Below are 27,674 nucleotides of genomic sequence, written 5' to 3' on the forward strand. Positions count from 1 at the left end.
AATTGTGTGGCATTGGCAATTTGTGAGGTCAGATTAAAAACCAGAGAAAAAAACATTGCAACATCAATTAAAAAAACTCTGGAAAACTGTACTCATAAATTGCCAATGCCACACAATTCCTTAAATGAATCCCAAGTTTTATGGGCTGCCAGCCAAAGAGCCCCCACACACAGTGGGACAAACCTAACCGAAAACATCCCAAGTTATTACTAAGTGCTTGATTGGTGAGATTTGTTGAAAAGGCTCTTGATTTTAATAATAAACCTGGGTTTGTATGTTACACTGATTCAACTACTGTATAACTGGCATCACTGTAGTTGATCAAAGAATCCAGCTGACATAATAGCTAGAGGGTTACTAGCGGAAAAATAAAACTTGTTGGAAATAACTTTTGGTTTGGTGGTACTAGTAATCTGTCGGATCCCACAACTGTTCAATGAATCCCCTTTGAAGATCATTTATCCTCTGGGTATAAAATACTATAAAAGGATAAACATTTCAAGCATGAGATCCCTCTACGATGCAGTTTTTAAAAGTTTAGTAAGTCCCCTTCAAAACCTCTAAAGATGAGGCTACATTCTCATGGAAAATATCTCATTCAACAAGGAAGCACAGGTTTAAAGATATGCAAATTCTATAACAATTAAATGTGTATATCAATATTTCATCAGGCTGACTGAAATAAACATTTACTTCACAAACATGTTTGTTGTTCATCAGAGTACTTTAGATATGGGAAATATTATATATTGAGCTTAAAAATCTAATAATGAAGGTCTTCTTAGATTCTATGCCTCCCTACAATCATACAGATAAAGAAACTACAGTAGTACTTCGGTTTACGAGTCATTTAGCATACAGTAAAAGCAAATTGGTGTACAAGCACAAAGATTTAAATTAGTTTATGAGCATTGTATTGGTCTAAAAAGCAAAGATTTCACTTAATATTCACCTTTATAATGTTAGGGGTTATAATTTGTTCACTCAATTCCATTACAAACCTTTAAAAATGAGTTTTTATGTGTATTTATGGAATACATGAGTGAATTTCCTTTATTTCTTATGGGAAAAAAATTCTAAATCATGATTACTTAATATTACGAGCTTGCTCTTGGAATAAAAATTAAAACTCGTACACTGAGGTACTACTGCAATCTGTAATAAAGAATCCTCTCCTTTCTACTTAGGGAAATAAGTACGAATGTGTTCTCATTCCAGGAATACGCACAAACTTACGAGGAACTTAGAAATTCATCCAACAGCGTTCAAACCTCTCTCCCTATGAGCTAATCATGAAAGACCTTCAAAGAAATCTTGATTACAAGCCTTTTCTTCTATGCACACTTCTCAACTGATTGAACTCTTTGGAGGAATCTGACTAGGTCTTTATTCCAGTGGGGATTTTAAAGTCTCTGACTTGTCCTGATACAGAAGGCCCCCCCAACTCACAGTCAACTTGAAAACACTCGATTTAAAAACATTTTAGAGATACAAACAAATCAAACTGAAACTAATACAAATAAGATACAGAAATGACTGTAATAAAACAATATATCATTTGATATAGTAAGTAAAAAGACATTTGTGGTAACCTGACATCTATTTCCTAGGAACACGACTATTTGCTGACTTATGTACCTGGAAATCATAGGCACGGGTTTCAGGTTAAGCCGACCCTAGGACAGAATTTAACATAATTTGACTTATAAACAGCCGTTTTGGAACCAATTAAGTTTGTAAGTTAAGGACCTGTAATGGCAATCTGTGAAGCCAGATTAAAAACCATAGGAAAAAACAATTATCACCGCTATGTAATAATTGTACTTACAAACTGTCACAACATATAAATCAGAACGACTTCCAAGCTATTATCAAATGAAATTTCAGTTGTGGAATATATATAAACTTGCATAACAAGATTTATACAAAAAGAAAGTCTGGTATATGATAACAAACTACTGTGTCAGCATATACTCCGAGAAAAACTATACCGACATATTTTGTGCCGATCGGTTAGTTTAAACGTGTTTAGAACCGAATTTACCATCGCAAGCTGCTTAGAGACTGAGTGGTACCTTTATCCTCTCTGACAAATCATTAATACAGGGAAAAATTAAAACCTTAGCAGACATTAATGATGGGCTAAAAGACACCCAAAAATAGATGTATAAATATCATTTGAGGAAAATACTTTGACTTTCTTATATAAACCTATGATGGATAGTCAGTGTTCTTATAGAAGGGATTTTGACGAAGGAAAAATCTATTTCTGGGCTCAACCTGTGTCGCTCCGTGAAATGCTCCTTATAAAGCACCATTTCTAAGGTATAAATACTTCTAGATATACCAGAGAAAAAAGTTGCATGGAATGGCAGGAATATACCCAGCTCGCTCACCCTTATAGGGTGTCAGTATAGTAACTGGGGCGTGTTAAACCCACTATCTGAGGTCCCTTACCAATTGGTCTATACATCTCACAGGTGACATCATCCTCTTACAAGCAAATACAGTACGGAAAACAGTGAGAAAATTAATAAATCAATGTTGCCAATAACTGTGATACAGAGGCCATGACTATAAAATAAGTTTAGGGACCTTTTCAATTGAGCGAGGTGTTACCATTTCTGCAGTATATGTACAATATCAAACCCTAATAGAATTATTAACAGGCAAAATACATTTAAAAGTATTTTAGCAATAGAGAAAAAACATTATCTATTTACACAGGTGAAAATATGTTTACAAAAGTCATTTATCACAGCTGAAGAGACTAAAAACCATTATCTATTTTCTACAAAATCACTTTACACAATTCAGATGAAATGGATTTTTTCTAAGACTGGGTTAATTCTTAAAATCTAAAAAGGAATATTTTTAAATGGAAATTTTCATAGAAACCTAAATGTATTTCTGCCTATTAATAATGTTATAAACATACCTAGTAAGCCCTAAAAATCAGATACAATTGGAATACACTTGAGGAACAGAATGCCAGGATGTCTGCTTAACATGGAGTACATAAATGCATGGAACTATAGGTGCTTGATGAGAATAATTCTTCATCTGTGACTAAGCCTACATTCGTAAGTAAAGTAACCTTTGCAGATAAATTCTATTAAGTTCAATATACTGTTCTAAAGGTATTTCTTGCTCCTAGCAGATGAATTCTGTAAGTTCAAAATACTTTTTTAAGGTTACTTCTTGCTCCTAAGTTCCTTTCAACAATACTGAACACATTAAACTATAGAAAAATTCAACCGCGACGGCAACGAAACCTGAGCAGGTACTACGGAAACTCAATTAGAATTCTCCCTTCTGAAAATAATGACTTTTGCTATCCCTTCCCTTCAGCGTGTTTCTTGTTACTGAACGCATTAAATCGTGGAGAAATTCAACTACGACCCTAATGAAACCTGAACAAGTACAGTACTACAGACACTATCGAAAGTCTTCCTTCTACAAATGACAATTTTAGAAATAATTTGTATTTTTCCTAACGATAGAAGCCTTTAGCTATTTATAGCAAAAGGTTTGTATCCCACATACGGAACTAACAATGATTTCACCAATCCCTGTATTTTATGACGCCTATAAAGTTAACTGTGATATATCATAACATAAAGTACTTTTAGGTTTAAGTGTTTCTTAAAGAGCTCAGACTTAAAGCATTGAAGGCTTTTATACATTTAAGTAAACACACAGGTTTGACTTTACCCTTCTGATGAAAAAACTGATAATCTCAAAAAGCTAAAACTTTTTATGAAAGAGTAATAACCTTTTGTTAATCCCTACAATTATGAACATCTAAGTCTAAATTCATCAAATAAAATTAGAACAAGATCAAATACCTTCTAGTTCTTATACTGTATCTAAATAATATACATAAATTCATACAGTACATATCTTTCTGTATCTCCTATCTTCAGCGGATAAAACAAATGCTTTTCCACACATTCCCTTACAGGTCCTCAACTTGCAAAATTAATTGATCCCAAGAAGCTGTTTGTAAGACAAATTGTTTGTAAGTCCAATTCTTTTATATTTTGGACTAGTTTAGACCTAACCTGAATTCCATACCTATGATTTCCAGCTACAAAAGTTAACAAATAGTCAGGTTTCATATGAAATAAATATCAGGATATTACAAATGTCATCTTGCTTACTGTATTAAATGATAAAATATTGTTTGATTGTAGTATTTCTTTATATCTTTGGTATTTTCAGTTTGGTTTGTCTTTGTATCTCATATTGTTTATAGGTTGAATGTCTGCATGTTGAGGACCTGTATATAAATAGTTTGAAATAACTAAACTGTACAGTAACAGATTAAAAAATGGTTTACTATTCACCTGGAATGTACAGACTAAAGCTACAGACACATGTTCCTCAATACCTAATATTTCTCATACAGAGAATGATACATACAATACACCTTTACGACTTTCCAAGTATTACGCTATTCTTTTCAAGTCTGACATAGGATAACTTATTTTCATCTTTCAATAAAGTTACCCAGCAGTTCACCTAATAATAGTACTTTAGCTAATAAGTTTATATATAAATTTCTTTCAAATTATTTCTAAATACAGACATATCCGTCAAGGAATGAAAAATTGTAGTAGAGATGAGCCAAGGAGATGGATCAGATGCGAGTTCTTGATGAAATTCTCGTCCTTGGGGATGCTTGAATTGGTGGGAATCTCTTCGGTCGATTCTCTTCATGCGGCCGTAACGCACCAACATCTGCAAGAGAAAATTGCGATTTTAACATGTTATTCATTAACTGATTTAAAGTGATTATTATTATTATTATTACTATTATTATTATTATTATTACTAACTCAGTTACAACCCTAATTGGAAAAGCAAGATACTATAAGCTCCAGGCCTCCAACAGGGAAGAATAGCCCAATGAGGAAAGGAAATAAGGAGATAAATAAACAATATAAGAAGTAATGAACAACCAAAATAAAATACTTCAAAAACTATAATAATGTATTCCTTGAATTTTTATATACAAAAGGTCCTTGACTTTCAAAAATTCGGAGATACAGAGAAAAATACAACTGAAAATAACAAAGCTAAAGAAATACAGTAATGAAATAATATTATATCATTTAACCCTTTTACCCCCAAAGGACGTACTGGTACGTTTCAAAAAACACATCCATTTACCCCCATGGACGTACCTGTACGTCCCTGCAAAAAAATACCATTTACAATTTCTTTTTTTTATTATATTTCTTTGAGAAAATTCAGGCATTTTCCAAGAGAATGAGACCAACCTGACCTCTCTATGACAAAAATTAAATCTGTTAGAGCAATTTGAAAAAAATATACTGCAAAATGTGCTTGAATAAAAAATAACCCCTGGGGGTTAAGGGTTGGAAATTTCCAAATAGGCTGGGGGTAAAAGGGTTAATACAGCAGACAAAACGACATTTGTGATAACCTAATATCTATTTTATATGAAACTTGATTATTTGTTGAATTTTGTAGCTGGAACTCATAGGGATGGGGTTCAGGTTAGGTCTAAATTTCTCAAAAATTCAACTTACAGCAATTTGACTTTTACAAACAGTTTCTTGGCATCATTTAAGTTTGCGTACTTGAATAGGTTAACCCTTTTACCCCCCCCCCACCCCCCCCACCCCCCCCAGGCTCTTTGGAAATTTCCAACCCTTAACCCCCAGGGGGTTATTTTTTTCCCAGTACATTTTGCAGTATATTTTTTTTTAAATTGCTCTAACAGCCTAAATTTTTGTCATAGAGAGGTCAGGTTGGTCTTAATCTCTTGAAAAATGCCTGAATTTTCTCAAAAAATTATCAAAAATATGAAAAAAAAAAATTTTACAGCATTTTTTTGCAAGGACTTCCTGGTACGTCCATGGGGGTAAAAAGGTGGGTTTTGTGAAACGTACCAGTACGTCCTTTGGGGGTGAAAGGGTTAAAGTATGAAGACTAATGAGGTGAAAAATATCACACTAAAATAGCTCGTCATTTCAAAACATTGTAATAAAAACTGTGTTGATAAATTACTCAATGATATGAAAAACAGAATGAAGGACTCTTGGCTACATTAACAGTTACATTTAGGTGCCATTATAGTATGCTATCTACCGTCGAATTTCTATTATAGTATGGTATCTACCACAAAGTATGTTATCTGCCGTCAATGTTAATCCTCCTGTTTGATGAGGATTATCAAACAGATTACTTACCACCAGTATGTTATCCTCATTGGACTTTAATGATAGTTTAATAATATTTATTGGAAGGACAACATGGATGCTTAATTATAAACAGTTTGTAGGTTAGGTTAGGTTAGTACATGGGTGCATAATTATAAGCAGTTGGTAAGTTAGGTTAGGTTGGGTTGAGTTAGGTTAGGTTAGGTTGGGTTATCAAATCAGTAGTGATCCTCCTTATTAGAGGCGGATTAGCAAGTAGACCGTACCCTTAGGGACTGATGGTGGGTATCATACTATAGTCAGAGAAGGGAGGTAGATAGCAAAATCGACGGTAAATAGCATACTATAATCTATCCATATACCAAGGCACTTCCCCCAATTTTGGGGGGTAGCCGACATCAACAAGAAACAAAACAAAAAAGGGGACCTCTACTCTCTACGTTCCTCCAGCCTAACCAGGGACTCAGCCGAGTTTAGCTGGTACTGCTAGGGTGCCACAGCCCAACCTCCCACATTTTCCACCACAGATGAAGCTTCATACTGCTGAGTCCCCTACTGCTGCTACCTCCGCGGTCATCTAAGGCACCGGAGGAAGCAGCAGGGCCTACCGGAACTGGTAGATAGCATACTATAATAGCACCTACATTTACTCTGCTCAACTGTTACTGTTCACTTGCTTTTTATACAAAAACAACAAATGCAGCCATTTCTAGTCCACTTCAGAACAAAGGCATCAGTCATGTTAATTTATATCTGGGATTTGGCATGTTCTTATCACTGCATTGACCAGTGCGGATTGGTGACGGTGGGAGATTTTCATCTGATTGTTCACTGTAAATCAACCTAGAATGGGTGGGCCAGACTAGTACAGCTTTGCTGATCATGGCGATACGCAAACCCTTTCACGACATCAAGCTATTCCCAATCAGAAAGGACTTTTTATAGTCATGAGCTAAAAAATTTCTTCTTACAATTTCATTATTATTCTTAAAATATAATTATTTCACTACAAACCAATCACTTTACATTAACCCAATTTTCTAAGATTTCACCAGTCGTTTTTATCTCGAGCTTTTAAATCAAAACTTCTCCATTCATCAGCTCCTACTTAACAATACACAGTCCTCAGCCATGTAGGCCTGGGTCTTCCAACTCTTCTATTACATATCCTAAAATATTTCATGTATCTTTATTCATTACTTATATACTGAATAGTTTACTTGCTATTCCCTTACTTCCTTTCATCACTAGACTACCTACCCTGATGGAGCCCATAGGCTTGTAGCATTTTGCTTTTCCATCCAGGGTCATAGCTTGGTTAGTAAGGGATAATGATTTCTGTGTAAAAAAAAATACTCTAAAAGGGTGATTTAAACAGATAATATTTTTATCCCTTGCCTAACAGATTTTTATATTTCTTAATGGCATGAACATTATCTGAGGACAACAAATCCATCCAACAAATAGCTGTTCATTAAACTAACTTAACTAACACTGCAACATACCAAATACAGATGTGCCTCAGTTTAACCCTTTTACTCCCAGGCTCTTTGGAAATTTCCAATTCTTAACCCCCAAGGGGTTATTTTTTTTCAAGCACATTTTGCAGTATATTTTTTTTTTTAAATGGCTCTAACAGCCTTAATTTTTGTCATAGAGAGGTCAGGTTGGTCTTATTCTCTTGGAAAATGCCTGAAATATGAAAAAAAATAATTTTTATAGCATTTTTTTGCAAGGACGTACCGGTACGTCCATGGGGGTAAAGGGATGGGTTTTGTGAAACGTACCAGTACGTCCTTTAGGGGTAAAAGAGTTAACGGATATGCCGGCTGAGGTCTGAAACGTTCATGAATGCAAGACGTGAGAAAAAATGCAAACCTACACAATACAGTACCTTTAAAAATACCAGACTTAATATATTTCATTTTTATAATCACATTTACGAAACTTAGCAGTCTAGAAATTAATCCTTTACAAAAAGAATGATATCTCTTAGGAACAAAATTACAGGAGCGGGGGGTTCCCAGTTCCCTCGTCCTGTCCCTTTTAGTCGCCTCTTACGACACGCATGGATACGTCGACGTTATTCTAATTTATGTTATGCCCCTGGGGCCACAGGAGACATAACCCGGCTGAATCCCACGTCAAGCTGGGAGGAGCAAAGAGAGGAAACGTTCCCTTTTGTTCCTTTTTCGATATCCACTACCCCCCAAAATTGGGGGAAGGGACTTGGTAAACAGACATAAAGAATTATCATTAGTCTACTGTTCATTAGTATTCAAATCCTTCTTACCTTTATTAGAGCGATGTAGACTGGTGTCTTGATATTTATCCAAAGACTGAACAACACAATGGTCTCGGCATTGGGTTAGAGTTCTCTTGCTTGAGGGTACACTCGGGCACACTTCTATCTAGTTTCTCTTCCTCTTGCTTTGTTAAAAAAATTTATAGTTTTTATAGGAAATATTTATTTCAATGTTGTTACTATACTTAAAATATTTTATTTTTCTTTATTTCCTTTCCTCACTCTGCAGACAGTCATCGTAGAGTTCAAAATCTGTGAAGAAAAGTATGAATTTTAGCATTTCTTGCATTAACTACTTTGAAGTCATTCAAATAATAATTTCATAATACTACTTATTCCTTAAATTCTTCTACTTAACATGAAGACTCATGAAGTTTTTAAGTGGAGATTCTCACACTCAAATACCCATCGCTTCGAAGTACTAATAAAAACTCTACGTTGATAAATTACAACTCAACAGCATGAAAAACATAACTAAGGATTCAGAAAAAAATAAGCTCACATATATCCAGCTTAACCCTTTTACCCCCAGGCTCTTTGGAAATTTCCAACCCTTAACCCCCAGGGGGTTATTTTTTCCCAGCATATTTTGCAGTATATTTTTTTTAAAATTGCTCTAACAGCCTTAATTTTTGTCATAGAGAGGTCAGGTTTGTCTCATTCTCTTGGAAAATGCCTGAATTTTTTCAAAAAATTATCAAAAATATGAAAAAAAAAATTTTTATAGCATTTTTTTGCAAGGACGTACCGGTACATCCATGGGGGTAAAGGGATGGGTTTTGTGAAACGTAACAGTATGTCCTTTGGGTAAAAGGGTTAATAGTCTAAAGATTTTCTTCTTAAAATCACAATATCATTCTTAATATATAATTATTTCACTAAAGACCAATTGCTTTACGTTAACCCAATCTGGGGTAGCGGAAATATCCACACGCTAGAACTGCATAGAAGTCCAGTTTTCGAAGATCTAAGTATGTACTCAATACCCTGAGAACCTCTAGCAGTGAAACTGATCCTTCTCTACTCCAGAAATGAAATGCCATATGACATTAACCAACTATTACAGTACTACCGTAATACAACGGAAATACGCAAAATTACTCGGCACGCCATTGTATACAGGGGAAAAAAGGTGCAGAGTACGTACTTTAAACTACCTGACTTGAATAAGCTAAGGCATGAAGAGTACGTAGGTTTATTGATGAATTACTCACACACAATCAAATACAGCGTGATATTTTTCACCTCATTAGTCTTCATACTTTAACCCTTTTACCCCCAAAAGACGTACTGGTACGTTTCACAAAACCCACCCCTTTACCCCCATGGACGTACCGGTAAGTCCTTGCAAAAAAAATGCTATAAGATTTTTTTTTTTTCATATTTTTGATAATTTATTGAGAAAATTCAGGCATTTTCCAAGAGAATGAGACCAACCTGACCTCTCTATGACAAAAATTAAGACTTTTAGAGCAATTTAAAAAAAATATACTGCAAAATGTGCTGGGAAAAAAATTACCCCTTGGGGGTTAAGGGTTGGAAATTTCCAAAGAGCCTGGGGGTAAAAGGGTTAAGTTTGGGTACTTGAATAGGTTAACCCTTTTACCCCCAGGCTATTTGGAAATTTCCAACCCTTAACCCCCAGGCGGTTATTTTTTTCCCCAGCACATTTTGCAGTATATTTTTTTTAAATTGCTCTAACAGCCTTAATTTTTGTCATAGAGAGGTCAGGTTGGTCTTAATCTCTTGAAAAATGCCTGAATTTTCTCAAAAAATTATCAAAAATATGAAAAATGTTATTTTTATAATAAAATAAATTTTTGAATATACTTACCCGGTGATTATATAAGCTGCAGCTCTGCTGCCAGACAGAAAAACTCTACGCTCAAAATCCGCCAGCGATCGCTATGCAGGTAGGGGGTGTACTTCAACAGCGCCATCTGTCGTGCAGGTACTCAGTACTCAATGTAAACACAGAACTCAATTTTCTCCTCGGTCCACTGGGTCTCTATTGGGGAGGAAGGGAGGGTCCTTTAATATATAATCACCGGGTAAGTATATTCAAAAATTTATTTTATTATAAAAATAACATTTTTCAATATTAAACTTAGCCGGTGATTATATAAGCTGATTCACACCCAGGGGGGTGGGTAGAGACCAGCATTAATTGTTTACATTATTATGAGCTAAGGATTTTGTATTTCATTTTAGCAGTTATTCAAAATAACAAACATAAAATAAATAAGTACCTGGTAAGGAAGTCAACTTGAACAATTACTCTGCCTTTTTTAAGTACGTCTTCCTTACTGAGCCTCGCGATCCTCTTAGGATGCTGAGCGACTCCTAGGAGCTGAAGTATCAAGGGTTGCAACCCATACTACAGGACCTCATCAAAACCTCTAATCTAGGCGCTTCTCAAGAAAAGAATTTGACCACCCGCCAAATCAACCAGGATGCGAAAGGCTTCTTAGCCTTCCGGACAACCCAAAAACAACAATAAAAAACATTTCAAGAGAAAGATTAAAAAAGGTTATGGAATTAGGGGAATGTAGTGGTTGAGCCCTCACCCACTACTGCACTCGCTGCTACGAATGGTCCCAGGGTGTAGCAGTTCTCGTAAAGAGACTGGACATCTTTAAGATAAAAAGACGCGAACACTGACTTGCTTCTCCAATAGGTTGCGTCCATTATACTCTGCAGAGATCTATTTTGTTTAAAAGCCACTGAAGTAGCGACAGCTCTAACTTCATGTGTCTTTACCTTCAGCAAAGCATGGTCTTCTTCATTCAGATGGGAATGAGCTTCTCGTATCAACAGTCTGATATAATAGGAAACTGCATTCTTTGACATAGGCAAAGAAGGTTTCTTAATAGAACACCATAAAGCTTCTGACTGTCCTCGTAAAGGTTTAGTTCGTCTTAAATAGAACTTAAGAGCTCTAACAGGGCATAAGACTCTTTCTAGTTCATTTCCAACCATATTTGAAAGGCTTGGAATATCGAACGATTTCGGCCAAGGGCGAGAAGGTAGCTCGTTTTTGGCTAGAAAACCAAGCTGTAAAGAACATGTAGCCGTTTCAGATGAAAATCCGATGTTCCTGCTGAAGGCGTGAATCTCACTGACTCTTTTAGCTGTGGCTAAGCAAACCAGGAAAAGAGTCTTTAAAGTGAGATCTTTAAAGGAGGCTGATTGTAGTGGCTCGAACCTTTCTGACACCAGGAATCTTAGTACCACGTCTAAATTCCATCCAGGTGTAGCTAAACGACGCTCCTTCGTGGTCTCAAAAGACTTAAGGAGGTCCTGTAGATCTTTGTTGTTGGAAAGATCTAAGCCTCTGTGACGGAAGACTGTTGCCAACATGCTTCTGTAACCTTTGATAGTGGGAGCTGAAAGAGATCTTTCTTTCCTCAGGTATAATAGGAAGTCAGCTATTTGGGTTACAGAGGTACTGGTCGAGGATACTGATACCGACTTGCACCAGTTTCGGAAGACTTCCCACTTCGACTGGTAGACTCTAAGAGTGGATGTCCTCCTTGCTCTAGCAATCGCCCTGGCTGCCTCCTTCGAAAAGCCTCTAGCTCTAAAGAGTCTTTCGATAGTCTGAAGGCAGTCAGACGAAGAGCGTGGAGGCCTGGGTGTACCTTCTTTACGTGTGGCTGACGCAGAAGGTCCACCCTTAGAGGAAGAGTTCTGGGAACGTCCACCAGCCATTGAAGTACCTCGGTGAACCATTCTCTCGCGGGCCAGAGGGGAGCAACTAACGTCAACCTTGTCCCTTCGTGAGAGGCGAACTTCTGCAGTACCTTGTTGACAATCTTGAACGGGGGGAATGCATAAAGGTCTAGATGGGACCAATCCAGTAGAAAGGCATCTATATGAACTGCTGCTGGGTCTGGGATTGGTGAGCAATATATTGGGAGCCTCTTGGTCATCGAGGTTGCGAAGAGATCTATGGTAGGTTGGCCCCATGTGGCCCATAGTCTCTTGCACACATCCTTGTGTAGGGTCCATTCTGTTGGGATGATTTGACCCCTCCGACTGAGGCAATCCGCCATGACATTCATATTGCCTTGGATGAACCTCGTTACTAGAGAAAGGTTTTGATCTCTTGACCAGGTGAGGAGGTCCCTTGCGATCTCGTACAACGTCATAGAATGGGTCCCTCCTTGCTTGGAGATGTACGCCAAGGCCGTGGTGTTGTCCGAGTTCACCTCCACCACTTTGCCTTGAAGGAGGGACTTGAAGCTTTTCAAGGCCAGATGAACTGCCAGTAGCTCCTTGCAGTTGATATGTAACGTTCTTTGATTCGAGTTCCACGTTCCCGAGCATTCCCGACCGTCCAATGTCGCACCCCAGCCCGTGTCCGATGCGTCCGAGAAGAGAACGTGGTTGGGGGTCTGAACAGCCAGGGGCAGACCCTCTCTGAGGTTGATACTGTCCTTCCACCAAGTCAGTGATGACTTCATCTTCTCAGAAATGGGGATCGAAACCTCTTCTAGCGTCTTGTCCTTTTTCCAGTAAACAGCTAGGTGAAATTGAAGGGGACAGAGGTGTAGTCTCCCTAACAAAACGAACTGTTCCAGGGATGATAGCGTCCCTATCAGACTCATCCACTGTCTGACTGAACATCCTTTCTTCTTTAGCATGTTCTGGATGCATACCTGGGCTTGACTTGTTCTGGGGGCCGACGGAAAAGCCCGAAAAGCTTGACTGTGAATCTCCATCCCTAAATACACTATAGTTTGGGATGGGACCAGTTGGGACTTTTCCATATTGACCAGGAGACCCAATTCCTTGATCAGATCTAGAGTCCACTTTAGATTCTCCAGACAGCGACGACTGGAAGAAGCTCTTAGAAGCCAGTCGTCCAAATAGAGGGCGGCTCTGATATCCGCTAAATGCAGGAATTTGGCAATATTCCTCATCAGCCTCGTAAACACAAGAGGAGCCGTGCTTAGGCCAAAGCACAGGGCTTGAAATTGGTAGACAACCTTTTCGTAAACAAATCTCAGAAAAGGTTGGGATTCTGGGTGGATGGGGACGTGAAAGTATGCATCCCTTAGGTCTAAAGAGACCATCCAGTCTTCCTTCCTGACCGCTGCTAGAACTGACTTTGTGGTCTCCATGGCGAACGTCTGCTTTGTGACAAAGACATTCAGCGCACTGATGTCTAGCACCGGCCTCCACCCTCCTGTCTTCTTTACCACCAAGAAGAGACGGTTGTAGAAGCCCGGGGATTGATGGTCCCGGACTTTGACTACCGCTCCCTTTTCTAGTAAGAGAGACACCTCCTGCTTCAAAGCTAGCCTCTTGTCTTCCTCTCTGTACCTGGGAGAGAGATCGATGGGAGACGTTGCTAGAGGGGGTTTGCGGACAAACGGGATCTTGTACCCTTCTCTGAGCAACTTCACAGATTGTGCATCTGCGCCCCTTTTCTCCCAGGTCTGCCAGAAGTTCTTGAGTCTGGCTCCCACTGCTGTCTGAAGAAGGTGGCAGTCAGACTCTGCCTTTAAAGGACTTGGTACCTTTCTTCTTCCCACGTCTCCCTTCGGCACGAGCACCTCCTCTGCTGGAGGCTCTGCCACGAAAGGGTGGAATGAATCTGGACACTGGAGTGTCCATCCTGGGTCTAGACACGGTAGGCAAAGGGGTGGCTTTGCGGGCAGAGGACGCAACCAGGTCATGGGTGTCTTTCTGAATCAAGGAGGCAGCAATCTCCTTTATCAAGTCCTCTGGGAAGAGACACTTTGAGAGAGGAGAAAAAAGAAGTTCCGATCTCTGACACGGTGTTACTCCAGCTGACAGGAAAGAGCAAAGGTTTTCCCGTTTCTTGAGGACCCCGGAAACGAACAAAGCCGCAAGCTCACTGGATCCGTCACGTATGGCCTTGTCCATGCAGGACATAATGAGCAAGGAAGCTTCCTTGTCAGAAGGGGAGATCTTCCTGCTCAAAGCTCCCAGACACCAGTCCAAAAAGTTAAAAACCTCGAAGGCTCTGAACACTCCTTTCAACAGATGGTCTAAGTCTGAAGGAGACCAACATATCTTAGAGCGTCTCATGGCTAGCCTGCGGGGAGAGTCTACTAGACTTGAGAAGTCGCCCTGGGCAGAGGCAGGAACTCCCAAGCCGAGAACTTCTCCCGTGGCATACCAGACGCTCGATCTGGAAGAGAGTCTCGCAGGGGGAAACGTAAATGCTGTCTTCCCAAGGTTCTTTTTGGACTGCATCCAATCTCCCAACACTCGTAAAGCTCTCTTGGACGAGCGGGCGAGGACGAGTTTCGTAAAGGCAGGCGCAGATGACTGCGTGCCTAAAGCAAACTCTGATGGAGGAGAGCGTGGGGCCGCAGATACAAACTGATCAGGATACATCTCCCTGAACAGTGCAAGAACTTTCCTAAAGTCCAAGGAGGGTTGCGTGGTCTTGGGTTCGTCGATGTCCGTATGTGGGTCGTCAATGTGTGCAGCGTCGTCATCATCAGAGAGTCCATCATCTGAAAACTGAGGAGGAAGCGGCAAAGGAGTAGGAATCGGCTGGTCAGCTGAGTCCGGCAGCACGGGTGCACGCGTGACTGAACCGGACGCAACGTCATGGAACTGTTGCCCAGTCTGTGAACTGGCAACAACCATAGCAGCGCGGGGACGCAAAGCGTCTACTCCAGACTGTCTAGTCTGCTGTGGGCGAGTAGAGGTAACCACACTGGGTTGCGGAGGTTGACGCACCGCGTCAAAACAAAACAACTTAGGCAGTTGTTGTAACTCGCGAACGTCAACGGAAGGTTCCGTGCGTCGCTGAACGTCAACATGCGGCTGGCAGGGTACACTGGAACGCATGGGTGGCGGGACTCTCACAGCTGGAGTGCGGGAGAAGGTAGCCTCAGCGTCCACTGGACGCACAACCGTGGGTGGTTGTAGGCTAGAGGTTGGTGCAGCGTCAACCTTCTCCGCACGAAAGTCCTGCATCAATGACGTTAACTGTGACTGCATGGTCTGCAACAAAGACCACTTAGGGTCTACAGGAGCATGTGCGGCAACAGACGGTGTTACTGCCTGATGCGGTACCGCTTTGCCTCTCTTAGGAGGTGAGCAGTCATCGGAAGACTGCAGCGAGTCCGAACTGACCCAGTGGCTACAACTGGGCCGTTGGACTTGCACGGAAGGGACCGACTTGCGCTTAAGAGGCCGCGAGACCTTGGTCCATGGTTTCTTTCGAGAAACCTCTTCCGCAGACGAGGAATAAATGGGCTCTTTCGTCTTCGTGTGGGTGGGGCGATCTTGGTTAGATACGCCCGAAACCACGGAGGGAACGTCTGTTCGCTGATTAAAGCCTCTCGAACCCTTTGGTCGTACGACATTGCTTCTCCCCTGGGCTTGGGAGCTTGCAAGAGGTCCCGGACTGGGAGGACGACAGGCACGAACAGACGAACCCTCAAGCGCAACACTATCCACAACACTTTCCACAACACTACCACTCACTTTATCACTACCCACTGCACTCTTGCACTTCAACTCCTTGACGTCTGCCATGAGTTGGTTACGGTCACTAGCCAATGACTCGACTCTCTCACCCAGAGCCTGGATGGCACGCATCATATCTGCCATCGAAGGTTGTTGGGTGCTAGAAGGGGGATCAGGAGCAACCACTACAGGGGAAGGAATAGGTTGTGGGGCATGAGGAGAGGAAAATTCATCGGAGCGAGATGAACTTCTCCTGACTCTATCTCTCTCTAGCCTACGTGTATATTTCTGGAATTCGATGAAATCGAATTCCGAAAGCCCAACGCATTCCTCACATCGATCTTCCAATTGACAGGTCTTATCCCGACAATTGGAACAAACGGTGTGAGGATCGATAGAGGCCTTCGGAAGACGCCTTGAACAGTCCCTAGCATTACACTTCCTGAACTTAGGGACTTGAGAAGGGTCAGCCATTTTGAATTAGTCAAAGGGGAATTCAAAATCTATCCAAAGTCGTCAACAAATAATCCGAAATCAACAAAAGAATGCAAGGATGTATTGAAGATAACGTCTGCAAAGCGAAAGCTCAAAACTAGAAATGTGTACTTCACCAAAATATGTGAAAACCAATCCAGTAAGCAACAGCGAATTTAGTAGGTCTTGCCGGTGGCACGACAGAGAGAAAATTGAGTTCTGTGTTTACATTGAGTACTGAGTACCTGCACGACAGATGGCGCTGTTGAAGTACACCCCCTACCTGCATAGCGATCGCTGGCGGATTTTGAGCGTAGAGTTTTTCTGTCGGGCAGCAGAGCTGCAGCTTATATAATCACCGGCTAAGTTTAATATTGAAAAAAAAATTTTTACAGCATTTTTTTGCAAGGACTTACCGGTACGTCCATGGGGGTAAAGGGGTGGGTTTTGTGAAACGTACCAATACGTCCTTTGGGGGTAAAAGGGTTAAAGTATGAAGACTAATGAGGTGAAAAATATCACACTAAAATAGCTCGTCATTTCAAAACATTGTAATAAAAACTGTGTCGATAAATTACTCAATAATATGAAAAACAGAATGAAGGACTCTTGGTAACATTAACAGTTACATTTAGGTGCCATTATAGTATGCTATCTACCGTCGAATTTCTATTATAGTATGGTATCTACCACAAAGTATGTTATCTGCCGTCAATGTTAATCCTCCTGTTTGATGAGGATTATCAAACAGATTACTTACCACCAGTATGTTATCCTCATTGGACTTTAAAGATAGTTTAATAATATTTATTATCAGGACAACATGGGTGCATAATTATAAACAGTTTGTAGGTTAGGTTAGGTTGGGTTAGACTATGTTAGGACATGGGTGCATAATTATAAACAGTTTGTAAGTTAGGTTAGGTTGGGTTGAGTTAGGTTAGGTTGGGTTAGATTAGGTTAGTACATGGGTGCATAATTATAAGCAGTTTGTAAGTTAGGTTAGGTTGGGTTGAGATAGGTTAGGTTAGGTTGGGTTAGACTATGTTAGGACATGGGTGCATAATTATAAGCAGTTTGTAGGTTAGGTTAGGTTAGGTTGGGTTGAGTTAGGTTAGGTTAGGTTGGGTTAGACTATGTTAGGACATGGGTGCATAATTATAAGCAGTTTGTAAGTTAGGTTAGGTTGGGTTATCAAGTCAGTAGTGATCCTCCTTATTAGAGGCGGATTAGCAAGTAGACCGTATCCCTAGGGACTGATGGTGGGTATCATACAATAGTCAGAGACGAGTGGTAGATAGCAAAATTGACGGTAAATAGCATACTATAATAGCACCTACATTTACTCTGCTCAACTGTTACTGTTCACTTGCTTTTTATACAAAAACAACAAATGCAGCCATTTCTAGTCCACTTCAGAACAAAGGCCTCAGTCATGTTAATTTATATCTGGGATTTGCCATGTTCTTATCACTGCATTGACCAGTGCGGATTGGTGACGGTGGGAGATTTTCATCTGATCGTTCACTGTAAACCAACCTAGTATGGGTGGCCCAGACTAGTACAGCTTTGCTGATCATGGCGATACGCAAACCCTTTCAGGACATCGAGCTATTCCCACTCAGAAAGGGCTTTTTATAGTCATGAGCTAAAAAATTTCTTCTTACAATTTCATTATTATTCTTAACCCTTTTACTCCCGGGGTATTTGGAAATTTCCAACCCTTAACCCCCAGGGGGTTATTTTTTTCCAAGCACATTTTGCAGTATATTTTTTTTTAAATTGCTCTAACAGCCTTAATTTTTGTCATAGAGAGGTCAGGTTGGTCTCATTCTCTTGGAAAATGCCTGAATTTTCTCAAAAAATTATCAAAAAATATGAAAAACTTATTTTTAAAGCATTTTTTTGCAAGGACGTACCGGTACGTCCATGGGGGTAAAGGGATGGCTTTTGTGAAACGTACCAGTACGTCCTTTGGGGGTAAAAGGGTTAAAATATAATTATTTTACTACAAACCAATTGCCTTACATTAACCCAATTTTCTAAGATTTCACCAGTCGTTTTTATCTCGAGCTTTTAAATCAATACTTCTCCATTCATCAGCTCCTGCTTAACAACACATAGTCCTCAGCTATGTAGGCCTGGGTCTTCCAACTCTTCTATTACTTATCCTAAAATATTTCATGTATCTTTATTCATTACTTATATACTGTATAGTTTACTTTCTATTCCCTTACTTCCTTTCATCACTAGACTACCTACCCTGATGGAGCCCATAGGCTTGTAGCATTCTGCTTTTCCATCCTGGGTCATAGCTTGGCTAGTAAGGGATAATGATTTCTGTGTAAAAACAAATACTCTAAAAGGCTGATTTAATCAATTTTTTTATTCCTTACCTAACAGATTTTTATATTTCTTAACCCTTTTACCCCCGGGGTATTTGGAAATTTCCAACCCTTAACCCCCAAGGGGTTATTTTTTTCCCAGCACATTTTGCAGTATATTTTTTTTTAAATGGCTCTAACAGCCTTAATTTTTGTCATAGAGAGGTCAGGTTGGTCTCATTCTCTTGAAAAATGCCTGAATTTTCTCAAAAAATTATCAAGATTATGAAAAAAATAATTTTTATAGCATTTTTTTGCAAGGACGTACCGGTACGTCCATGGGGGTAAAGGGATGGGTTTTGTGAAACGTACCAGTACGTCCTTTAGGGGTAAAAGGTTTAACGGATATGCCGGCTGAGGTCTGAAACGTTCATGAATGCAAGACGCGTGAGAAAAATGCAAACCTACACAATACAGTACCTTTAAAAATACCAGACTTAATAGAATTCATTTTTATAATCACATTTACAAAACTTAGCAGTCTAGAAATTAATCCTTTACAAAAAGAATGATATCTCTTAGGAACAAAATTACAGGAGAGGGGGGTTCCCAGTTCCCTCGTCCTGTCCCTTTTAGTCGCCTCTTACGACACGCATGGATACGTCGACGTTATTCTAATTTATGTTATGCCCCTGGGGACATAACCCGGCTGAATCCCTGGAAAAGTTCCCTTTTGTTCCTTTTTCGATATCCACTACCCCCCAAAATTGGGGGGAAGGACTTGGTAAACAGACATAAAGAATTATCATTAGTCTACTGTTCATTAGTATTCAAATCCTTCTTACCTTTATTAGAGCGATGTAGATTGGTGTCTTGATATTTATCCAAAGACTGAACAACACAATGGTCTCGGCATTGGCCAATTGTAGAAGTCATGTTACATCAAGTCTTACACGTGTCAGAAAGGCCATCACACTGTGGAGTTGAGTGGGGAAATGATGAGCCACAGTGCCCCCGAGATGTGTTCATAACCATACAAACAGGCTTTCAGCTTCCTTCCTTTGCAGACAGTCATCGTAGAGTTCAAAATCTGTGAAGAAAAGTATGAATTTTAGCATTTCTTGCATTAACTACTTTGAAGTCATTCAAATAATAATTTCATAATACTACTTATTCCTTAAATTCTTCTACTTAACATGAAGACTCATGAAGTTTTTAAGTGGAGATTCTCACAATCAAATACCCATCGCTTCGAAGTACTAATAAAAACTCTAGGTTGATAAATTACAACTCAATAACGTGAAAATTAAAATTAAGGATTCAGAAAAAGATAAGCTCACATATATCCAGCTTAACCCTTTTACCCCAAGGCTAATTGGAATTTTCCAACCCTTAACCCCCAGGGGTTATTTTTTTTTCAAGCACATTTTGCAGTATACTTTTTTAAATTGCTCTAATAGCCTTAATTTTTGTCCTAAAGAGGTCAGGTTGGTCTCATTCTCTTGGAAAATGCCTGAAGTTTCTCAAAAAAATTATCAAAAATATGCAAAAAAAAAATGTAAATAGCATTTTTTTGCAAGGACGTACCGGTACGTCCATGGGGGTAAAGGGATGGGTTTTGAGAAACGTACCAGTACGTCCTTTGGGGGTAAAAGGGGTTAATAGTCTAAAGATTTTCTCCTTAAAATCACAATATCATTCTTAATGTATAATTATTTCACTAAAGACCAATTGCTTTACATTAACCCAATCTGGGGTAGCGGAAATATCCACATGCTAGAACTGCATAGAAGTCCAGTTTTCGAAGATCTAAGTATGTACTCAATACCCTGAGAACCTCTAGCGGTGAAACTGATCCTTCTCTACTCCAGAAATGAAATGCCATATGACATTAACCAACTATTACAGTACTACCGTAATACAACGGAAATATGCAAAATTACTCGGCACGCCATTGTATACAGGTGAAACAAAGGTGCAGAGTATGTACTTTAAACTACCTGACTTGAATAAGCTAATGCATGAAGAGTACATAGGTTTATTACTGAATTACTCACACACAATCAAATACAGACATATCAATGAGACCTGGACCAATATTCAGATATCATATCATTATCATCTCCTCTTAAGCCTATTGATGCAAAAGGCCTCGGTTAGATCTAGCCAGTTGTCTCTATCTTGATCTTTTAATTCAATACTTCTCCATTCATCATCTCCTACTTCATGCTTCATAGTCCTCAGCCATGTAGGCCTGGGTTTCCAACTCTTCTAGTGTCTTGTGGAGCCCAGCTGAATGTCTGGTGAACTAATCACTCCTGAGGAGTGCGAAGAGCATGACCAAACCATTTCCATCTACCCCTCATCATGATCTCATCCACAGATACACTATACTCAATTTAGATTCCTATATGACTCCCATCTCAAAGGTTCTCTTGAGAGACACGAGAACTCGAGTGACGTCCCACGCCGGCGATTTGCATTCCCTAGGCAGACAAGATTATTCGAAGCTCCCCATGAGCATAGACAATTCCCAAGAAGGGGAAATGTTTAATCCTATCCGTCTGAAGACTTGGCTTAAGGCTGAGAGGACGACTTTCCCCCTGGAGACTAGGATGAACCTTTCCCGACAAACGCAAAGCAGCAAATCAGTCACAGAAGAAGGTCCACTTCCCCTGGTAGACTGCTACTGATGATCTTCACAAGTATCCAGACCTCTCTGCGGTGCCTCACTAAAAGCCTTTCACTCGGAGGACAGGCTGGGTAATCAACAACCGTGAAGAACGAGGAAAGCTACTGAGATGTGGTACAAATGCAGGTTGGGCTGACAGAGGAGGGTGGACCATAGGGGTAGTTCTCGCCGTACCAAGATGCGGAGCATCAGAAAGTCTGGATAACAGTCGGCGTGTGCCCATCGGGATCATCCTTTCATACAATGTCGTCAATAGTCTCTTAATTGGTCGGCAAATCCAAAAGAAAAGTGGGAAGACATATGCATTCATGTTATTCAAGGGATATCCAACAGCATCCTCTAATGATGCCGACAGGTCTAGAACTGGAAAGAAAAACACTCGTAGCTTCTTGCTCATCTGTGTAGCAAGCCCCAAAGTTTAAGAAGCCTTTCCACAGCGCAGAAATGTGAAAACTACTACGATACTACCATATGTCCCTGGGGAATAAGCGTCTCTCCAAGCACAGGAATGAACCTAGCTGACAGCTCTACTGCGTCGTCAGCTACCCAAACGTACGTCTGCTTTCCTAACTTTCAAAGGGTTTGAAACAGTGTCCCCTTGTTTGTTTAAGTAGGCCACTACAGCAGTGTTGTCCATCAGCGCCAGTGAACAACCATTCAAACACTGTTGTTAAGCTTGCAATGGTAGCAAGGGCCCTTGAGGAAGAAAGTTAAAGGATTCCGGTTTGTGTAGTTAGAAATTGTGATTCTTTCCTTCACAAACACAAATCTTTGTCCTTAAACAGGAGACTTATAATAAGAAGGGAGAAAATCCCTATAATCAAACTGGCTGGCTTCATTCACGTGATGACGGAGTATGACCCATCCCGACCTTTTAACAGCCTGATAAAAAGATGTCCCAGATGATAGGCTTGGTTTCTACCAAAGCTTGACAGATGGTTATGGAAAAACCTATATCCATAAGGATACGGCGTCTGTTAATGTACAGTCATTGTATGACATGGATTTGCATATATCTAGATCCATACTACTCATAAGTTGATCCGTTGGGAGGCTTATCTGCATCAAAGTCTGATCCGGCAAGTAACACCATGTCCGTTGCACCCCAAGCAAAGGAAAAGAAAACGTCCCTCTTAGAATTACTTGAGACCGCTACCTTGAACGGGATTCTTCTTGTCTTGTGAGGGAGTTATGTTCGCTACAAACCTGCTAAGCAGATACCAACGGACCGAGGGTAAAAGTATTCAGGGACCTGTGTGTATATCCCTCATGATAGTGAGTGGTGAAGATTGTCTGACATTTCCAGACTCCACCCGCTGAGAGACTCTTCCGGAAGGCTCATGTCAAACCTAGACTTCTGACTTTGTGCGCTTTTTTGGAAGTTATCCCTGCTCCCTACGTAGATGCAGGATCCGCCCGTCTGATGGCTTTCAGAAGAAAAAATCGTACTCCTGGAAATCTTTTTCTTCACCCTGCCGGTGCTGAAGGCAGGAAAGACCGCAGCCTTTATTCCTACTGGTAGTGTGCGCTTGTTCTCGTCGGAACCGAGAGCAGGTAGCAGCTCCGTGAGCTATGTAGTGTATGCCGATCCTTCTACTTTGGGATGGCTACGTTCCAGGTACGTACCCTACTGTATTACCTGACGAATGAAGCAAGACCATACTAGCAAAGTATCTCTTATCCTAGTGTAAGGCTCTCAATACTACACTGTTTCTCCCAGTGGGAGAGAAATTGTAGGAGTCACAGTTCAGCGACTCTTATCGATGGGTCTTCTTGAATATTATTATTTCAAAGTTTTATCAAAGAATCTATTACCTTTAGGGCACTCACCAGATGGTCCGCAAACTAAGAGAATCCTAGCCGACAACTGTGCAAGCATACTTGGCCTCTCAGTGCTTATATAAGTGCCAAGATTAAATTATCCTGGGGATCGCCGCGACAATGTAATATGCTTTGGTGCATGACGCCCTTGATACAAAACTGGACTTCGGCATGCTGGAACCAGGCGAACACTTTTCTGCTAGTGAAGGGAGGTAGTTTCATTGGGGCAGCATGTGCCAAAAAGGCAGGTTAGGTGGGCAGCATCTTAAAACAGTAAGGCATAGCAGTAGGGGGGGGGGGAGGCAGGAGGGACAGGTCACTCCGCTGGTCATCAATGTGCAAGCGAGTCATTAAGAGGTGACTGAGAGATGAGTCAAATGCAACTACAGTAACTTTATTTGGACAAATCAAGAGTATACATACAACCGGTTCCCGTCAAGAACGACATAAAAATTCAAACACAATCATTCAAGAACACAGGCATGAACAGGTTATCAGGGCAAGGGGAAAGCGATAACGACAATATACAAAAAACAGAAATACAGTACCTTTCCAGTGTGTGATACACGTGCGGTACAAACTGATACCAAAGCGAGTGCTCAGTTGCCTTTAATAAGGGAGGGGCTCACCTTCAGCCTGCCAGAGACAACAATCACCTTATCAAAAGTTTTACCAGATGCTTTCCAGCTGAAATCATTCTTTCTATTAAGGGACAATGCTTTGTATTCATGTAAGAACAAATAGTTTTAAAAATTATTTAACCAGATTCAATTCATCCCCAAAAAGGTTTTCACATTACTTAATATCACAAACATTATCTGAGGAGAGCAAATCCAGCCAGCAAATAACTGTCCGTTAAACTAAGGCAACACGTTTACCATTCTAGATACTGCTGTGCCGCTGTTTAACAGATATGCTGGCCTACTATGTTTGTAAACTACCTGCATAAACTACCCTACAAAATACTCTAATAGACCTAACAGAATTCATCATTACAATCACTTTTAAGAAACTTGGCGGTTTAGAAATAAATCCTTTACATAAAGGTAAGTATTCAAATCCTTCTTACCTTTACTACAGAGATGTAGAGTGGTGTCTTCATGAGACAACTGCATTAGTGGCAACCAATATTCTTGCCATTTCTACCTTTTCCTTATCTTCATCAAAAATAAAAATCAAGACTTGGGTACTCTTCTCTCCTGTACATGTCCTTTCCTCTTTCTTTTTTGACACTTCCGCGGCATACTGCATACGCAAAGCATCATTTCTGTCGAGACCTGAAATGAGACAAAAAAAAATATAACACGTAAATCAGTACTACTAATAATGTTGAGATATTAGCATTAAAAGTATCTTGCATGCATACTAAGCAGTGCTCTGAGGCAAATACTGTACCTAATTTTTATCAAAGATTAATATTCTGAGTAATTACTCATTATTCAATACTCAACTTTCAGTTAATAGAAAATCAAAATCAAGATATTCTTTTAGTAATTTGTATTTTTCCTTACTATACAAACCTCCTTTAATATGAGCTGGAACTTGACTCTCAATAATTATAAAATGTCGTGGGTAGTCACTGCAAGGAGGCGGGTAAGCTCTGTCCACCAGACAGGCTACAGAGAAGCCACTTTGGCCTTAACCTAAGACTTGTAGGGCAGTTGAGGAAGAAAGTTAAAAGGTCTCAGATTTGTGTGATTCGTTCCTTCACAAATACAAATATTTGTCCTTTAACCAGAGACTTATAACGAGGAGACAGGAAGTCCCTATAACCAAACTGGTTGGTTCAATTCCTGGGATGTCAGTGTTCACACAGGTAAAGGGAGCCAAAGTTTGACCTCTGCCGCCCTTATAACAACCTGAGAAAAAGATGTCCCGGGTGATAAGCCAGGTTTCGGCCAAAACTTGACAAAAGGTTATGAAAAAACTTCTATCGATACAAATATGGTGTCTGTTAATGCATGGATACAGTAGGAAATGGATTTGCATATATCTCTATCCATACTCTCCCACACGTACGTCGCTCCATTGAGAGGTTTACCTGCATCAAAGTCCTATCCAGAAAGTAACAGCAATACCGCCACACTCCAAGTGGAGGGAAAGAAAAGAGGAAAAAGGGCCTTGTACTGTTATAATTATGTAACAAGGCACACCTGACAATCCACGTTGTTTTGCCCATTGTAAATTCAGTAGATTGTACTATAATCTAAGTTACTAGGACTACCAAGATGTTGCACTCACACACGTAACAGTAGACCAGTTGTATACCGATGCCCTAAGCTTGCCAGCCAAATGCTGTAGTGATTTCCATACCCTTATTACATGTGTCTCTTTGTGAACCGTAAACTGTGTTATTTATTCAACCACTATCCATCTATTGTGTAACACCCTCTCGAAACCAAATCCAATAATGGCCCAGCCTAAATGCCCAAGTATGAACTGGGCTCACCAGCCCCTGGCCGAGTCGTTTCGTGCATTCGAGGCGCATGAACTTGTACCTCGAAGACCAGGAAGTCACAGACCCAAACAAGCAAGCAACTAAAATTAAAATCGCCCTCGGTGATGAGGTCATGAGGCGTATCTTGGCGAGCGGCCTCACTGAACAGAAGCAACGCGTGCCGCAGAACATATGGCGGCTTATTGAATGTGAAGTCGATGTAACGGTCAAAATAAATTTCCGAGTTCAAGGCCTCGAATTCGCAATTACCAAACAGAAACCTGCCGAAACAATCAGTCAATTCCTGGCCCGACTCCGTGAAAAAGCGACAAGGTGCGAGTTTGAAGACAGAGAACTCAACGAACGACTTGTCGGAATGACCATACTACGAACACCATTCGAGGAATTTCGGAAAGAACTCCTAACTAAATCGAAAGGTCGGGAATACGAGGCCATTGCGGCCTCCACGGCATCATTATGCTCCATACATATGAGCTCTGAGAACGCAAGTACAAGCCATACCAACGTGGATGCAATCCGAAGGGAAAGCAACGAGCCACGGAACAAACCACAAACCACGGACAACCACTGCGGGAACTGCGGGCTTAGCTATCCCATAAGATCATGCCCCACTTACAATGACAGATGCAGTGGTTGTGGCATTAAGGGGCACTGGAAAAAGACGTGCCGCAAAACTGTCGGAGGCAGAATAGTGTCAGGAGACAACACACAGCAGACACAACGCCAGAGCAAGACAAGAGGGCGCTCCTAACCACAGGCAACACGAAGTTATGGTTAACGAAAACCCCAATCTTGATGAGCAAACAGATTATATGCCAAAATTCGACATGATAACGATATCCGACATAGGAGTGGCAACGAAACGAGAAGCATTCTCAAAGCTCATGGTCAAGCATGGAAACCCTCCAGCCTATGGGCCCCTGAAACTCAAAATTGACACGGGTTCCGGAAGCAATAAGCTGCCCTTGCGGACATACAAGCAAATGTTTGGTGATGTACCCATCAACTTCGTACTATCCCAAGAACCATCAGTAAGACTAACATCATACAGTGGCAACAATATTCTCTGCCTAGGGTCACTAATGCTCCGCGTCCGCAAACTCAGCAACCCAGCATTCTCGCAAGAAAGGTTCTTCATGGTCGATGTGTCTGGCCCAGCCATACTTGGCCTTCCCTCGTGCCAAAAACTTGGTATTGTGGAGATCAATGTCAACGACATTACTGGAGTACCTGAGCAACCAAGGCCCTATTAGGTCAGTCGAGCAACAAAGAGCGCAATTCCCAGCACAGTTTGACTGTATCGGCAAACTAAAAGAGCCCGTGATGCTCCTCCTCAAGAATGACGTGATACCTTTCTGTGATCCGCCCCGTAAGGTGAGTGTCCACCTGAAGCCGCGCATCAAGTCTAAGCTTAACACTATGGAGAAAGAGGGGGTTATTAGACGCGTAACCGAACATACACTGGTGCAGCAGCCTCGTGTATGTCACAAAACCCGATGGAAGCCTACGGATCTGCCTTGACCCCAAGCGGCTCAACCAAAACCTCAAAAGATGCCCCCACAAGATTCCCACTCTAGAAGAGATCAACCCGGTATTCTCCAAAGCGAAGATGTTCTCCAAGCTAGACACCAAAGCAGGCTACTGGAGTATACTGTACCGCTACACGAGGACTCGCAACTACTGACAACGTTCCGAACACCACACGGCCGGTATTGTTGGACAAGACTACCATTCGGGCTAATTGTAAGCCAGGACATATTTCAAGCCAGGACATATTTCAAGCCAGGATGGACTCTATCATCGAGAATCTCCCAGGTGTTGTTGGCATTGCCGATGACGTGGCAATATGTGGGAAAGACCAATCGGAACACGACAAAAACCTGATGGGGTTCATGCAGCGTGCAGCCCAACACGGGCTCAGCCTAAACTCAAAGAAATGCTCCATTCCAAA

At 40.7% G+C, this 27,674-nt stretch overlaps 1 long non-coding RNA gene across 2 annotated transcripts; it reads right to left on the bottom strand.

The window, feature by feature from the left end:
• Positions 1-1,730: 1,730 nt before the first annotated feature.
• Positions 1,731-24,537, bottom strand: LOC137635795 (uncharacterized). Of its 2 annotated transcripts, XR_011042785.1 has the most exons (4): positions 24,335-24,537; positions 19,598-19,842; positions 8,485-8,748; positions 1,731-4,743 (listed from the first exon to the last, which is right to left on the bottom strand). It is a non-coding gene; the product is annotated as an uncharacterized lncRNA (long non-coding RNA). The 2 variants fall into 2 exon arrangements; XR_011042786.1 differs by lacking the exon at positions 19,598-19,842.
• Positions 24,538-27,674: the final 3,137 nt, after the last annotated feature.

Source organism: Palaemon carinicauda, unplaced genomic scaffold (assembly GCF_036898095.1).
Source record: "Palaemon carinicauda isolate YSFRI2023 unplaced genomic scaffold, ASM3689809v2 scaffold176, whole genome shotgun sequence".
Lineage (NCBI taxonomy): Eukaryota > Metazoa > Arthropoda > Malacostraca > Decapoda > Palaemonidae > Palaemon > Palaemon carinicauda.